Source organism: Lathamus discolor, chromosome 10, assembly GCF_037157495.1.
Source record: "Lathamus discolor isolate bLatDis1 chromosome 10, bLatDis1.hap1, whole genome shotgun sequence".
In the NCBI taxonomy this organism is placed as follows: Eukaryota; Metazoa; Chordata; class Aves; order Psittaciformes; family Psittacidae; genus Lathamus; species Lathamus discolor.
The window spans coordinates 9057253-9074423 of record NC_088893.1 but is presented as its reverse complement, the minus strand read 5'-3'; the positions used below and the strand labels follow the sequence as shown (position 1 = coordinate 9074423).

Genomic DNA, 17171 nt, shown 5'->3' with positions numbered 1-17171 from the left:
CATTTGCTAGTTCAAAAAGCTTCATGCTGGAGAATTTTATATAGTAACTTAGTAAGTATTGTAGATATTTATTATTTGTGTTTGTAACAGAGACAAATATAATTATTCAAGTGAGATTGTTCTCATGATGCAGAGTACAACTACAATCCGTTTTTACATGAGCAGATTTACAAATCTATGCATATATTGCTGTGCCTCAGCACAAATGGTTTCAGCATCAAAACCCAATATAGATAAAAATAAGTTTAAAAGTATGAATCTATGTATTTAAAATATACACACAGAGATATATAGATACACACATACCATATTTGCATGTACCATAGAAACAATACCCTTTAATCAAGATATTTTATATTGGCAATTGTGAAATGTGGGATTTGCTTTCTACCTGCTCGGTCCTGCAAATTAAAATACAGTTCATCTTAGTTGGTGGAAGAAAATAATTAGGTAAAGTGAAGCAGGCACATCATCTTTGGAGGTTATAGAAAATCCTGAATTCCTTCTATTTTTCTTCTCTCAAAGGACATGATCTTTGTAAGAACACACTTGTGTAAAACCTTCTGAACCTACCAATATTTTACCATATCCTGTCTTTCATTAGGGGTACTCATAGAATCATAGAATAGCATTTTGAGCAGCAGACACCTTTTAGGAAGTTCAATTATTATAGTTACAGACTTATAGAACTAGTTACAAACTTTGTAGAACACAGAACAAATAAACTCTGCATTCTGTCATATATCATGGAATTTCTGCTACTTTTTTGTAAGAGGGTGAAAGCTTTGGAGGGACTGCACTCTTCTGGAAGCTATAAACAATTTAATTGGTATTTTTCTGGAACTTACAATCTGTTTTGTATATAGTCATCATTAGTTTGAGAAAAAGTGTTTTTCTTTGGTAGGAGGTTGATGTATGTTGATCAAGATTCCAAATAATTTTATTTATTTCCTGTCATACTTAGTTTTATTTAAAGCCCAGATTTTACGTATGTATCGAAAGTAATTTCTTTAACTGAAACACTTGATTCAATAATTCATTCAATTAAGAACGTAAGTTGTTATGGAAACTGGTATAATAATCAGCTTCCATAAAATCAGCTAAAACATCTATTTAATACTTGAACGAATTTTATGTTCTTAAACTTTTGAGAAACAATGAATTTTAGGTAAACTATTTTTCCCAGTATTTTACAGTTGTAATGATTACTCAATATGTTAACATGGAAGAAAAAGTGGTATCAGTAAAGTTTATTCCACTGGAGACTTAAACTAAAGTTTCTCTTAATGAAGGAGCAGGATAAGAAAAGCCTACACTAAAACTTTAGATTTTAATTTCCTTTAATTACTTCTAAATATGGCAATTTTTCTATAGCATAATTAATACACAAGGAGATAAAGATCTTAAAAGATGGTGATAAAGATCTTAAAAGATGGTGATGGCCTCCAACATGATTTTTTTTCTTTTGAGAAGCTTTTTCTTCTACATAGACCCTACCAATTTTAATAAACTTATTATTCCAATTAAAGCTCCTATCAAATATTGTTTAGAAACCACCTTGTAATGTAGTTCAAAAATTGCAAAATTAGTGGGGACTGTTGAATAAAAAAGAACAAATATAAACCTGCATTCTACAGTTTTAAATAAACACATTTGAACAGCTTTGATTCAGGTTTAAAATGACACATTAATATAATTTTACTAATAATTATAGCTTTTCATCAACTATATCTATAATTGATTTTCTTGGCATTCCAGTGGGTGATTAACATGAGGAATATTGGCAATATGTCTATAAGAAATGTCAACAGAGGCAGCTTTAATAAAAGTGAAAAGCAAAGCTAAAAAAACCTTGTAAAAAAGCAGCAACATTTCATATGCATATGATTCTGAGTGGAACCATGAGGAAAGGTCCAGACAAACACAACACACACAAAGAAAGAAAATATACTGCCTAAAAGAGTAGCAGAGAAGCACCACTTGCAATAGCTATGGGCAAAACAACCCTATTGACACTCCACTGCTTTTCTAGCATAAGTTTAAAGGAATTCATCAACAGAGCATGCTGGCAAAGCCTCCTGTGAAGTAAGAGAGCTCCATAGCAGCCCATTAGTTCAGTTGTTTTCTGCTGGATTACATAGAAGATTTCTAAAGTACAATATCACTAAGATAACACATTAGGAAAAGTGACAGAGTTAACCTCAGTGGAAACCTGGTCTTGGAAAGTATCATCACAGGAACTGTGTTAAAGATTTGTGAATTGGAACATAATGGGTGATGTTTCCTTGTCTCCTATGATTTCTTCCTTTCTGATTTCACACCAATTTTTGTGTTTTTTTTAAGTGCTGGTTTTGACTTTTGTTTAGAAACAATGCTGCACTTCATCAAAGACAGTAATGTTTAGTTAAAACTTTTGGTTTCCAGAATTTTCTGATCTAACTGCTGCAGACACTTACAGCACATTGGCATGCACCCTGTACGTACTACTGCTATAAACACTCCACAGCTCTGGCAGAAATAACTCTGGGGAGTCCTAACTTCAGTGGGAATAACTCATGTTTCTCCTTCTGTTAAGGCAGACTTATTATTGCTGTGTGATACTTCAGTGGAGGGGAATGCACATTCCACGGTGTAGGCAAATGATAGGTTTATACAACCCAGGACAAGAGGAAAGAAAAGCTGACTAGGTCACAATACCAATAAGCTACTGTACTATGATACCTGAGACAGATATATTTGCTCTAGTACCTGTCACTTCAGTTATTTTAAATATTTCAGTGCAATGCAGACATACTGTATTCCATTTTCTGTGTAAATTGAGGCCTGCATACTTACAGAGATGCAAGATTGCTAAGCACTTGAGGTAGTTCTCCATAATTTTAGTAATTTTGAGGTTTTCTTCATTTAATTTAAAAAAGAACAGGTAAGAAGCATTAGCAAAGCAGAAAGAAGCACTGAATAGGGTTCCACAAGTATATGTTTTTAGTCCATGATTTCATATTGTCCTGGCAGAAAACATAAAGATTAGGTTTATTATATTATTATTTTATTATTATTATAATATTATTATTATTATAATTATATTATATTATTATTATTTTATTATTATTATAATATTATTATTATTATATTTATTATTTGCAGACTAGCAAAGATTGCCAGTACTTAGGCATATATGCTCAGAACTCATACCAATCTTGACAAATGGGAGATTCGGTCTGGTACAAAAGATGCTTTTCAAAAGAGCAATATAAATTTGCTATACCCACTAAAACTTTAAGGTACATAAAACCCGGTATGGGCAACAGATCTGTGAAAGAGGTTCTAGGGACTATCATGGAACATTAGCTGAGCATATGTCATGATAATTGGTGAAATCAATCACTGTTTCATGATATGGAAACAGGCCTGTAAGATAAATGAAGTTTGTTTTCTGCTTTTGTACTGATATTGAAAACACCCGAGCTGGTGCTTTAGATCTGATTTTAGATGTCAAGTGTCAGCTGGAATACCCAGAAGAGAACAAGAATGACACAAGATCTAGAAACAGATCGTAAGTGTGCAACATTTCTGGCACAGGGAGTTGAACAGACACTAGGAAAATATAGTGGAAGTCTTCACTAGACAATAGGTCTGAGGAGCGCAAAGGAGCAATTTCTCCTTGCATTTGGTAGGAGCAAAAGAAATAGCAAAAATATTCATAAAGAAGGATTCATCTAAGACATTAGGAAATTCTTTTTTAGTGGTACAGATGGTCTAAAGATCTCTCAGGGGGATTACCTGCAAGGCTGAACCTCCACCTGTTAATGGAGGCTATCATAGCAGCTTATGCAAGCATCTGTAAAAAATGGCACAGCACAGTTAATGCCTGAAGACAGGGAAACAGGAGGCGAGAACTTTTTATGCTTGCCTTTTGTACAGAAACTGAATTGTGACTGAAGATACATATGTGGCTCAGCTTTGTGAGTAGTGATGTGAGAGAAGGGAAGAAAATCTCTAAAGTATAATTAGTGCACAAGCTCTACTAGTATACCAACATGCACAATGTATACATACATTTGTAAAAGGACACTGTCGTTAGCCCTAGCAACTGATCTCAGGACTTATGTGGTAAAGTCTCAAGAGATACACAGATATCAGGGTCACTTTTAAGTTACTCGTTTTAACTTTAATTTCAGAAACCTGGCTCGAATGATTCATGAATGTCTTATGATTCTGAATATTTTTGTAGCATTGCCATGGCAACCTGATGTGATAGAAGCAAGGGATATAAAAGTCACAGAGATCTGACTAAAAGGATGTTGAGACTTTTTTAAAGAGAAGAAAAATAATTGTGAAAATAAAATATAAAATATATAAAATACAAAACATATACCTGGACTCTTAGGTGTTGTGAGATAGTAGGAAAACCATAACTTTCCATGTAGAAATGACACTCTTATTTCCCTTCACATGCTATTGTTAAAATAAAATACTACATCACAAAAGGATCTCAAAAGGTAGAATATTTTGTGTCTTTCTGACCTATCTCATTACAGAGTTGCAAAGGAAGCATATATTTTAGAAGTCATGGTGAGTACTGCACTTGTTGCTCTATCCCCACATGTGCACTGGAATACAGGAATGAAAGATTTTGGAGCACACTGATTTATAGATCAGCAATGACAGGCAGTGATCCAGAAGCTTCCACAGGAGAAAAATGGTTTAGAGTGCTAGGTGACAGATTTATCCTAACTCCCTGGTGCCACAGAGGGAAGAAGGCAAACAGGCACAAACCAACTACAAGTGTTATTTTGAAAATGGCAACCTGCAATGCTACAGGGGTATGGCTAACTAGCTTGCTGCAGGCAAGCTCCGATCTAAACAGAGACAAGACATGCACCTGTAATGCTGCAGCATCTAAAAGAGTTGGAGTAAAATGCAGATGCTCCCTCTATGGCCATGGTTTGCTTCACCACTCCCAACATATCTAATGAGGAGGGGCACGGATATTTAGGGAGTATTGAACTAATGTGCTCATATTAAATTGATTCCCACTGTAGGTGTAAACTCAGAGTCAGTGGAAATGTAAGATACTGTAACTTTCTCCCATCCATGCTAAGCATGGCAATTTTAATGAGCAATTGATTCATTAACTTAAGCCTGTTCTGGGATAATCCGATATTGCAGAATATATTCTAACAACATATTAGAGAAGATTTAAGAGCTAGTTGGAACTATTTGCAATCCTTGGTATGGTGATACATCTAATATTTATGGGATATGTTGTGTTTAATTAATAGCAGTGGATATGAGTTTACCTATATGATCTTAAAACCAACAAAATATAAAGCACAAAAAGCACAAACCAAAACAACCCCCCCTCCTATAAGATTAAAAGTACTTGTTGCTATATTTATACCTTTCGTAACTTTAAAATAACAACAGCTTTGTAAAGGAAATGGCAATACAACTGCGCCAATTAAGACAACCAAATAAACATTAAAGCAGAGAGACCTTTTTAAGCTTATATACGTATGAAAAAACCAAAATAACATAAAAGTGATGCTGACACAAATTCACTGAAAGAAATACCACTGGGAATTTTAGTAGAGCCTGACAGCTTCTGTAAAAAAAGGCCAAGTACTTTACTTTTTGTGATTTCTGAAACTGTCAGATTTTACTCACTGAAAGCACTGAATAGTTCACAGATAAAATGAACCTTACTCTAAGGTATGCTTCCTTAAACTATAGCCCATGAATGATGTGGTTATTATGAATTGTGGCAAGGCATTATAAGAGGGAAAAAGAAAGGCCTTTAGTGTTTCACAGTAAGTCCTGATCAAATGTGGTAAAGAATGTATGGTCCAAATTGAAAAAACAACATTATTAAACACTTAGAATATAACCTAGACCTTAAAATCCTCCTGTCCTGTTCAATAGGTTGGTTACTGCCAGAAACCACGTAATTCTCATCAGCTATAAATTCACTAACTGTCTAGTAAGAAATTTTTCCCATATTGCCTTAAAGCAATAACAAATATGGAGATTGGCATTCTCTAAGCTGAAATTTTTATAACAGCTTTTAAATTGCTGTAAGAGAAGTGGTCTGTGTAATGACTGTTGAAAAAAAAAACCCACCACAACTTATACACAATCAGCAAACAAAATAATTTGTTCTTATATTTTCTAATAATTCTATTACCAAAGATTTTTTAGCCATTCGGAACACAATTCTTGTTTTTATTCTTACAAGGATAACAAATCACAACAGCAATTTAAACAAAAAGCTCTTCCTTGTTTTTCACAGAAGAATCCTCCTGCCTGCAGGTTTCCATTTCCCTAAAGATTGCAAGGATAAAAGATTAATATACTTAATTCATTGGAACTTCAGTTGTATGATTTTGTATTCTCCTTAGCTCAACTCCTAATTTGATAACAAATGAAACAGAGGATTGTGATGAATTTATGCTATATTCTTGGCTACTTAAATCTTTGCATTTGCATCTCAATTGTTTTCCAGAGCACTGAGACCCATGGCTGTGATAATGGACTGGAAAAAAAAAAAATTTCATTGCTACATGTGGACAATCTCCACCTATTTATGGAAGCTATGACACAGCAGCTCCAAGAGTCCTGCATTTCGTTTTTTATTCATAACTTTGTTTCACAGTGAGTATATCTTCACTGCCTTTTTAAAGGGTAGTCATTGGATGTTACTAATTTCAGTACCTCCTATTCATAATACAAAACATCTTGAGGGGAAATAACAGATGTAAACAGGACAAACAAGTTATCTCTGGAAACCTCGCTTTCTCTGCCTGATCACACAGTCACAGATTTTTACTCCCTTTCTAACAATACTTTTATCAATAAAAAGAATCAAGCAAACTGGATCATGAAGTTAAGAAGTTAATAACATTAACATACAATTACACTTGTTCTTTGAAAACATTTTAGAGTTATAGAGCAGAAAAGACTGAACTGTGCTTAAGTTTTTCACTTTACTGAGAGCTCATAAAAGTTTTAATAATGGGAATGTAGAAAATTCACATGAATATTTACCTACATACACCTTTAGCAACACTTAAAAGACAGCTTTGGAACTATATGTTTTTAATTAAAAATCTATGATTTTATATGGAATGAGAGCAAATGAAAACATATTCTGGAGATACAGATTAAATGGAATCTGCATCTAAACCAACATCTGGATGTTGCAAGTCCAAAGTCTGAAGAATGAATTGCAAGAAAGCGATACAAACTAATAATTTAAAAAAGGAAACTTTGAAGATTTTCATAGTGCTCAGTTATTTTTGATAGTTAAGGTAAAAATTGGAATATATGAACTGTAGCTGAAGTATTTGAGACATCAGAGCTCTGTTGACCAAGTCTAAACACATAACTTCATTTGTCTTGAGTTCACGCTTTTTAATACTGCTGGAGTACAGAAAAAAACCCATCTTTTTATCCTATACTTTACAATACATGGTACACTAATATTTGTATAAGTGAAATACCACATATAAAAATGGTTCTATGTTGATTTTTAGTCAGCTTCTGATAACCTGAATAAACTTTTCAATGGTGAAGATATTTTAATACACTATATAGACAGCAAGGTCCTGCTGATAGCTCTCCTAATCTAGAAAAGTGAAATAACTAAGACTTAACAGCTGCTAATTTAAGACAATATCTGGGTCAGTTTCACCATCTGGAAATTACCAATAAGATTTGGTAGAAAAGCAGAAAAGTTTCTTTTCCTTTGGTAAACTTAGTCACTAGCAGAAGATTTTGAGACATTCATATGCAGATAAGAAGAATTACAAGATACACCCAAATTTCAAACAAAGACTATCACTGCAATGTAAAGAAACAGCAGGGAAATAATTATAAAACCACAATGGAATGGAGTTTTAGCAATCTTCTGACCTAGAGGTTTCACAAATGATAGGGAGGAGGATGTAAACCTCTGATCTGAAAGCTGTGGAGCTGAACTTGGATTAGGAATCTTCACAGAGTACACAGAAGAAGAAGAATTTGGAAAAAAAAAAGTGATATTTATGGCAAGTTATTAATTCATTCTTGCATCTGTTACTTTTCCATACTTTCAGAAAAATTTAAATTTTGCTCAACAGTAATTAGTGCAGTTGAATGGATATTTAAAATTCTTTGGTAATTTTTATTTAACACTTTTTTATTTAGAATTCACTGTAGCAACTAGAGAAAAGTGAGCTATATGTTCAGCTCTGTTCTCTACTTTGGGGCACTAACATAATTAGATTTAAAATAGATTTTGTACTTTCAAAACATGCTTTGTTACACACTTTCTGGTTTCAGAAAATGATTTGGTGAATAAAGGTGAAAATTTGTTAAGAACTAATATTAAAAGAATTACTAAAGGATTTCTTTTTTCATTTACTCAGATTTTAAAGCAATTAGGTAAATACTGTCTATTCTATATAATTGCATCATAATGGAACTCAATAATGTGACATAACCAATAATCACCTTCATGACTTTACAAAAGGGTCATTGAGCTGCCCTAAAATTCAGTACTATTAAAGTGCCACAGTTTCGTGTGCTTTAATAAGACAATACTAAAACTAAAAGAACATAATAGGCAAAAAAAAGAAAGAAAGAATAAAAAAGAAAAAAGCTATTCATATAGTTTCTCAATTTTTTATTTGTTTTTAATTTAGCAGTGTAAAAAACACAGAAATTTTTGCAGTAAAATGTAGTTTAACCCCCCCCCAAATATTTTAATTTATATCAGTTGAACAAGATTCTTAGACAACTCCCAATAAGTATGTTTTTACTCATTTTTTTACATTTTATTTTTATATATGCTTAAATGTAATAATCTGAGCCTGCAAAAGCACTAGGGATGTATTCTATTACTGAATATAGCTGTAGAACTTACTTCTCAATACTGGTATTGATGCCAGTCTAGTAATAACTAGATTAAGTCAGCAAATAAAAGCATCTTTGAAAAGAGATGGTTTCTGGTTTCAGATCACCATTAACAAAGAAGCCTTTAGCTATCCTCCACTTTCCTCAGAATTATAAAATACTGATAAGTAATTTTAATCATTTGTCTTACTACTCAGCCCATCTTAGGACTTCTTTCTTGCTCCTAAGGATTAATATTTGGTTTAGGATCTAAAGTTTCTCAGGGATGTCTCTTTAAACTTCACTATATATAAAAAGTTGTTTAAGCTTTTTTTGTCTTCTCCTTCCTCTTGTATAATTACTTACTTTGGATACAGATGCTGCAGTAAAACACATGAGATTGAACACACTTCAGAATATTAAAGGCAGAACATTTCCTTTTAATGTCTTAATTGTTGTCTTCCAGCTACTTAATTTTGAACTTAAGCTGCCTCCAGTTAGCCAGTTGTGTAAGGAAGAGGCACCAAAAGTACTACTAATTAGATTTCAATTTATCTACTCCATCATTTTCTTTGATCTTCTTTGACTCAGATAGGCACTTTTAATTTTCAAATATACCTTATGACTAGGATCTGATAAGACCAATTATTCTATAGCTACAATGCCCTTCCATTCCCACCTAATTCTGAAGTATTTTTGTATCTGGTTACTTAGTTTCAGTTGTAAACCAACTTCTAGTTGGGTCAGAAGATCAAGACAATCCAGGCAGGGAGACAAGACATTCCACTGCCTAGACAGCAAGAAACACAGTTCTGTTCTTTTTCCTGTGAGAAGAGTGATAGTTAAAGCAGTGAAAGTAAAAGAATAGTAACAGTCTGGACCTCACAGCTCTTCTCCAGCTGCGTATCATAATGACAAAAGAACTAGAAAGATGGTCCTGCTTCTGTATTAATCACCTAGCAGGTAGGTAAAGTTGACTCTCCATTTCAATGATCAACCATTTAGAAATAAGTAGTGCAGTGCCAAAATGTACTGAAGTGGTGGCATTACATAACGTTGACAAGCTTCTTATCTGCTGAAGACTTATCAGGGCAACTATGGAATTCCCTCAGGAGACAACCCCTCACCCTTTTTCCAGATGGCTCTATACATTCTCTAATATGCCCTAGGGCTGCAGTGAATTAAATGCCAAAATATTATGCATAAGTCTGCTCAAGGAATTCCTCTTCTGTTCATCAGAGATGGTTAATTGACCAAGAAATTTCATCTGTATATCAAAATTGTTCAGACTAAAAATAATTTAATAATAATTTAATTTAACTAAAAATTTACATTACAAAATAGTAACTTTAGGACATTCTTTTTCTTTTGGTTTACAAGGTTAGTTAATGTTTGGTTTGAAACAATCCTAAATGCCTTAAAACTATAATCTGAGTTTACAAAAAATCTTCATTAAGATCATTAAAATTACTCACAATGTACAGACCGATTTCTAAGAGATGTTTTCGGTAACAATCTATTTTTAATAGGCATGATATTATTATGTTATTACATAAACTTCTGGGAGTCTTTGCTTTGGCAGCAGAAGGTTGTGATGAATACCACTGAATTTATGGAAGCTTTCAAGATCACTCAGAGGAAGCAGGAAGTTCCTTAAAGATCTGCCTACTACTTTTGTATCTTTGGAGGGCATTATTTAATTTATCAGTTACCTTTACTGCCTTCAGAGCACACACACTTACATACTACTGCATTTTCCTGTTACCTCCTTCAAAAATCTCTTCTACTTTTGAACTGTTTGAACTGTAGCTAAGAGAAGCACCAACATATCCAGAACACTTCTTACATGTCATAGGCTTGGAATTATGTTAAAGATTTCAGTTCTGCTGTAATTTAACAACCATTTATCTGTTTAAACACGTCACATCTAGAACATTTTCTAATATATCACAGCAGTCATCTTACTTTCCTATATGGCTCCAAAAGGGAAGAGAGAGGAAAACACCTCTAGATGTAAGTATAAGAAGCCGAAAGCAAACGAGTGTACATAACCAGGAACAGACATTGTTACACTGAGCTGCCTCTAGTAATGAAACTTTTCCATACTTACTATACTATAACTGTATTAACGAATTACTGCCTTCATGACCCTATCACACCTCCTCCTTGAGGGTCACTGATGCTGTATCGTCGTGATGTAGGTACTCAGCTTTAGCAGAAGCCTTTCACTGTATCTCCTGCAGAACTGGCTGCTTAGTGTCAGTCTCAGACTCATCAGTATTACATAGATCAAAGCAAAGTAGCCTTAACAGGTAGATCAAAGCAAAATAGCCGAACAGATTCTGGACAAGTACCCCAGTGCTTTCACTAAAGGGGTCCAGGAAATTTCCAGGCAGATGGAGGCAAATATACTTACCTTACAGCAACATCTTAAGTAAATAAATCCTGTACTGTAAGCTGAGTTTTCCTTTTTAAAATCTAATTATATGAAAATTTTGAGAAAATATTGGCAAAGCTGTTTTCATAGAGTAGAATAAATCAATGTTGTTCATTTGTGTACTTTGATGAGGGGAATATTACTACCGTTAGTTGCACATGAACAGTCAGTGACTTAAATAAGGGGGGAGGAGGGTTAGTGCATTGCTGTACATATATGTGGCTGACAAGTTTGTTACTTCCTCCTCTTTAAAGTCTCAAGGAACCACTATTATTCCATTGTAGCCTGTCATTCCCTCCAAGGCCCTCAGAAGAGCTCTGAGCATTTTTTGTGAACTCAGAACTTGCCTTTAGCTTAGAAGGAGAAGGATGAATATGAATTAAACACAGTATTTTCCTAAATTGCACTAAACACACTGTATCTGACGAATGGGTAGCAAATCTATCAGCTGGACATTTCACTGAAGCACTGTTATTATGTCCTCATAAAATAATTTTTATAGTAAATTAGCTCATTCAGGAACCTTTTATCAGTTTATTCCCATTTAATTTATTATTTATACTAGATTTATAAAACGTATAAACCATATATAAACCATATATAACCTGCATATTTTATAATATATTGACATTATTTATAGCAAAATATGTAGGAGGTAGAATACATTCTTTACATTATTCCTATCTATCAGTATTCCCCAACTCCATTAATCTAACTTCTTAACATTAATATAATGATAAAATAATACATAACTCTTTATCCAGAAATATCTGTCTGGATAGATATTTTGAAGCAAACTAGGTTTAGCCTAGGACTTCTAGGTTGCTACCAGAAGGTGGAGGGTGCACTGCTGTCCTTATATATGAACACACTGAATTTCACTGTATGAGAAATTTCCAACCCCAGAAATCCCAAGCAGCTCAGGCTGATTACAGTTTGTTTGTTGTGCTTGACACTACAGGATAAATGAAAAGCTTTCTTGGAAGGATACCCATTCCCCCTGGCATAGCATTCATTTAATGATGTTCACAGTTATCTTAACAGCAAAGATACTGGCTTATTATGAGCTATCAGTGAGCATGTGGTGCCATGTCTCTCGCAAGAAATTGCCAAAATTGATAGAGACTGCAATGAAAGCAAGCTGTGTAAATTAGCTGTGTAGGGAGTTGCATAAAAGTCACAGTGCATGTTAGGAATTAAGTTGGGGACACTCAGTCTGTTCTATATAATGCATATCAGTATGCAGTCACAGAGTAAAAAAAGAATATAGGATTTTCACATAGATGTGTCCATGGCAACTATTTTCACTTGTCTCCAAAGATGTTTCCAGCACAAAGGACTCCACTCAGATAAAAATCATGCTTGGAAAGAAGACCAACCAAGAGTCTTTGTTCAACTTACACTCTGTTTTGACAGAGGCATGGGACTTCTTTGTTTCACAAACCAATTACTAGTCCTTTTCATGGCAGAAGAAAATGAGGGGGAGTTTTCATATACACAATGTATATAAAAAGAGTTTAAGATTATTGTAAAATGATATCACATTAGAATTGTAGCATTCTGTAACCATTTTCCACAGTGTTATGAGTTATGGGAGAGTTCTGAGAGATAGTTAAATATAAACTATGAACATCAAGAGCTGAAGTAATTAACAGGTACATTTTGGAACACTTAACTGGAGCGCACACACAAAAATACCAGAGCACAAATGTGATGACTCAGAACCACACTAGTCTTTGTCTGACACAGCCCTAACATTACACCACTGTTGAAACAGGTCTCCCCAGAAGTGATAAGACATGCACCAAGAATGCAAGAATGCACACTCTGTAAAACTATAATCATTAGATTACAAGATAATTAAATGTTTAATGACAGTATGAGGAATAAATCACACCATTTGCTTGTTCGATTAAGATGGTCACTGCACAGATTTGTTCTGTGGATCACAATATTAAAGGAAACTAAATATCTGTTTCTGAAACAGTACACCTATTAGAAATTCCTACCATATCATATACCATGCCATGCAGTAAGTCTTTCAGTCTTTAAAAAACAACCTTAATTTTTGTCCCATTGTGGCAACTTTTCAGGACTCTTCTGAGTCTTTGTTATCATGGAATGACCCTTTCTCTTCTTCCATTTCAAAACCGCTTCCATTGAAAAACAAGTATCACATTCTCCATTGAAGCTTGACATTATCTTTAATCTTTACTGCATGAATCTTTCATTATTTGTTTTAAATTTACCAGAACATCTTTCGCCAGTTCTTACCTTTTTTCTAAGCTTTCTGACTTCTGAAGCAGATTTATTTGCTGATTGATCTGTCTCTCCATTCCCTACAGGCTCTCTGCATATTTGTAATATTCTTCTCTTGAGTAGCCGTTCACCCAGTAGGTTTGAAACCATTTCCTGCAAGAAATTCAAAAGTTTGTAAAGACAACTCTGGAAAGCTCTGCATTTTTAGTTAGTAACAAAAACCTCAAAAACATCAGGCCTCATCGACACTGAAAGGCTTGAGCTCTTCAGTGCAGCTGAATTCTCTGACAAGCTCCCTTAATTTCTCAAAACTTGCCCATTTGAATTAATTAAAAATGTAATTAATAACCCATTTGGTTTATGTTTCTGTTAAACTTAAACTGAATTAAATCAGGGTCACTCATTTCCTATGATCAGCTCTTAGTATATTATCTCTTACCATTCAGGCTGCAATATTATGCAGCTTGTCCTTGGTTCAAGGGCTGGTCTTGTCTGTCAGACTCCTCTGGCATAGTCAGATACTTATAGGCATACACCATGCTAGTAATATTTTGTCTCCAAGGTATACAAAGGAAAATGAAGTGTTCCTCAGTGAAACAGCTGTGTTCAGAATAATCTTTTTTTTTTTTTGTTAATGTTAAATCCATAACCAAAATCTAGTCCCGGGGCTTTATAATAGCAATAACTCAACAGAAAGCCTACAGCATGTCTCAGAATTTTGTTATACAGTAAAATTGAGCTTGAGGTTACAGTTTTTTTAGACTTAGTCTACAACTTTAGCGTATTTAGTGTCAAAATGAATGAAATTATCTTGAATATTTTTGGTCACAAAATACAGCAAACAAAATATACCTGTGGGATTTCTTTTCTTGTTGTTGCTCTAGCTCAGTTAAATAGATCAAATGCATTCTGACCTTGTGGTCTAGTGTTTGCCAGTTGTGACTTCTGAGTCACATACTAGGGGCAAATTATTCAGCAGTAATCGGTAATGAACTGCCACCAAAGCAGGAATGTGGAACCTCCCATTAACTTGTTTAAGTAAACACACATATTAAAGCAAAATTCTTTCATTTGAAATTCAGTGTAAGTAGATCACAATTCAATAAGCAAAATGAGAGAGAGAGAACAAAGATAACAGTCTTTCTGCATACATCAAGATACATACTTTTAAGGACAGCAAAACATGTAACCAGATATATCAGTGCTTCTGTGGCTTTGCTAGCAGCTAAGGATCTATTCCTTCTTCATTAATAAAACTGTCTCCAACTACTAGTAGTAGTAGTTTCCACAGGTCTTGGCAGGGTCTTTTATTGTCACCAAAGTGGTTTTGTAAGTTACTGCAGGCAAAGGCATAGCAGATAACCAAGCAGTTTAGTGAATTATGAACATTTGACATGTAAATTAGCAGTCAAGGATTAATAAATACAACAGGGAGAATTAATGAAGCTAGACAATGGGAAAAATTCTCAGTTACAAAAAGATGGCACACTGCATCCAAACATTTTAGAATAATAATTTTTCTCCCCCTGCAGAGGATATAGAACAACTTTCCATGGTACTAGAGTATTGTGCATGTCTGTCATATAGAATCACAGGTCCTTTAAACTTACTATAAATTTTTGAGCATCCAGCAGGAACATCAGCGAGAAAACTACATGTCTCTGAGCTACTTTCACTATATTTCATCTAGGAAATGAACAAAATTACTCTCTCCAAGTGGATCAAATACATTTTTCCTATCATTCAGGGGAAACATTCAGACAAACTCACACACACTAACCTATTGTATTTGATTCCCATGGACTAAAATAGTCTCTTGGTATTTCAGAAAAACTTCCTAAGGTCTGGTGGAAGTAAAGTACCATCACTAAGACACAGTCGCATAGCATTGCTTTGTACTTGCTCTCCAGCTCTTCCATACAATGTGCTAAGGCAAGTATTAGACTCTCTTTTTTTCTTGCTCATCAACAAAGTAATACTGTTTCATATACTTACATGAAGATAAACACACCCTTTATCATGCTTACTGTCCTCTTGTTTCATGCTCTCTCTGGTTAGTTACCAGCAAACAGATCCACCAGATAACTCACTCTGTTTCTGAAAGGAAACTCTGCACCCCTGCAGCAGCAGGTGCAATGTATTAGCTCTAATCTGTGCTTCAAGATGGTGGGAGGAGCCTCTAAAGCGAGGAGCCAAAGTATTCAAGTCTCAGGCTCAGTTTAATTCTTTAATGTGCAGTGATTCTTTCTAACTATTAATTTTAAACCCTAGGAAGTTTGAAAAATTAAGTAACAACTCAGAATACAGGTGCTTAGTTAAGCATTCTCTTATTGCACAGAATCAATACCTTATGTTCACCACATCAGTATCAGTAGCAGCAGTAAAGCTTCTTTTGTATGTTTCCATACCATGTTGGTTTTACACAGGTTGAACATGAGAGGCTTGAACATTTTTCTAAAGCCTATTTAATGAAATCCTAAAAGGGCTTTTAGATTTATTCAAACATTTACATTGCTTTGTACATCGTCTATTGACCTTTTATATGTTAAGTTTGTCATTTAGCACTCTTAGCCACTTGCAGTTTATCTTCTGTGAAAAAGGGTCTGTAGAGCTGGAGAAAAAGCATCAGAAGAATACCGGGGTTAAACCAAAATAAATAACCTTGCTAGGGCTTAATATTTTCATGGTTGGGAAAAAAAAAAAGAAAAGGGAAGTGAAACACAATAATCCCCAAATATTATAACAGCTACCATCAGCCTTGAAAGCACAGGTTAAATTCACACAGAGCAAAGCCAAGGATTATCAACAACACTCTACAATATACAGTTTCAATATTGAGCACAAAGTTGTGTCCTGTTTGTGTTTGAATGGTTACAGGTGATTTTTCCTAGTTTCTCCTTGATGACTAAGGAAGTAGTTGGTATGGGTAGAGGAAGTCACTGAGGCACAGAAATCTGTTATTCAAAGGTGACATGCTGTTGTGGTTTAGCCTCAGCAGGCAGCCAAGTACCATACCGCTGCTCATTCACTTTCCACACACCCCTGGTGGGATGAGGAGGAGAATCAAAAAAGGTAAAACCCATGGATTGAGATAAGAACAGTTTAATAACTGAAATAAAGTGAAATATAATACTAATAAAAATAATGATGAAAAGATAAATAACCAAGAGAGATACAACTTAACAAAACCTCAAACAGTGATGCACAATACAATTGCTCACCCCATGTTGACCAATGCTCACCCAGTCCCTCAGCAGTGATTGGCTCCTTCCAGCTAACTCTCCCCAGTTTATATACTGAGCATGACATCATACAGTATGGAATATCCCATTGGCCAGTTGGGGTCAGCTGTTCTGGCTGTATCCCTTCCAACTTCATGTGGCCCTCCAGTCTCCTCACCGGCAGGACATGAGAAGCTGAAAAGTCCTTGTGTTAGTATAGGCACTACTTAGCAACAACTAAAAACATCAGCATGTTATCAATATTATCTTCCTACTAAATTCAAAACCCAGCACTGTACTAGCTACTAGGAACAAAATTATCTGTCCCATCCAAAATCAGGACACACTTACATGGGTGTAGCTATTAGAAATTAGTTTACAAA

The 17171-nt window shown here is 34.5% G+C and overlaps 1 protein-coding gene across 1 annotated transcript in view; it reads right to left on the bottom strand.

Moving 5' to 3' along the window:
• Positions 1-16820, bottom strand: part of ATP10B (ATPase phospholipid transporting 10B (putative)) — a 241866-nt gene extending 225046 nt beyond the window's left edge. The window contains exons 1-2 of the mRNA XM_065690824.1: positions 16789-16820; positions 13583-13720 (exon numbers count right to left, since the gene is read on the bottom strand). The gene's annotated coding sequence lies outside the window, so the exon portion shown is untranslated. The remainder of the gene's footprint in view (positions 1-13582; positions 13721-16788) is intronic.
• Between the last annotated feature and the right edge of the window lie 351 nt (positions 16821-17171).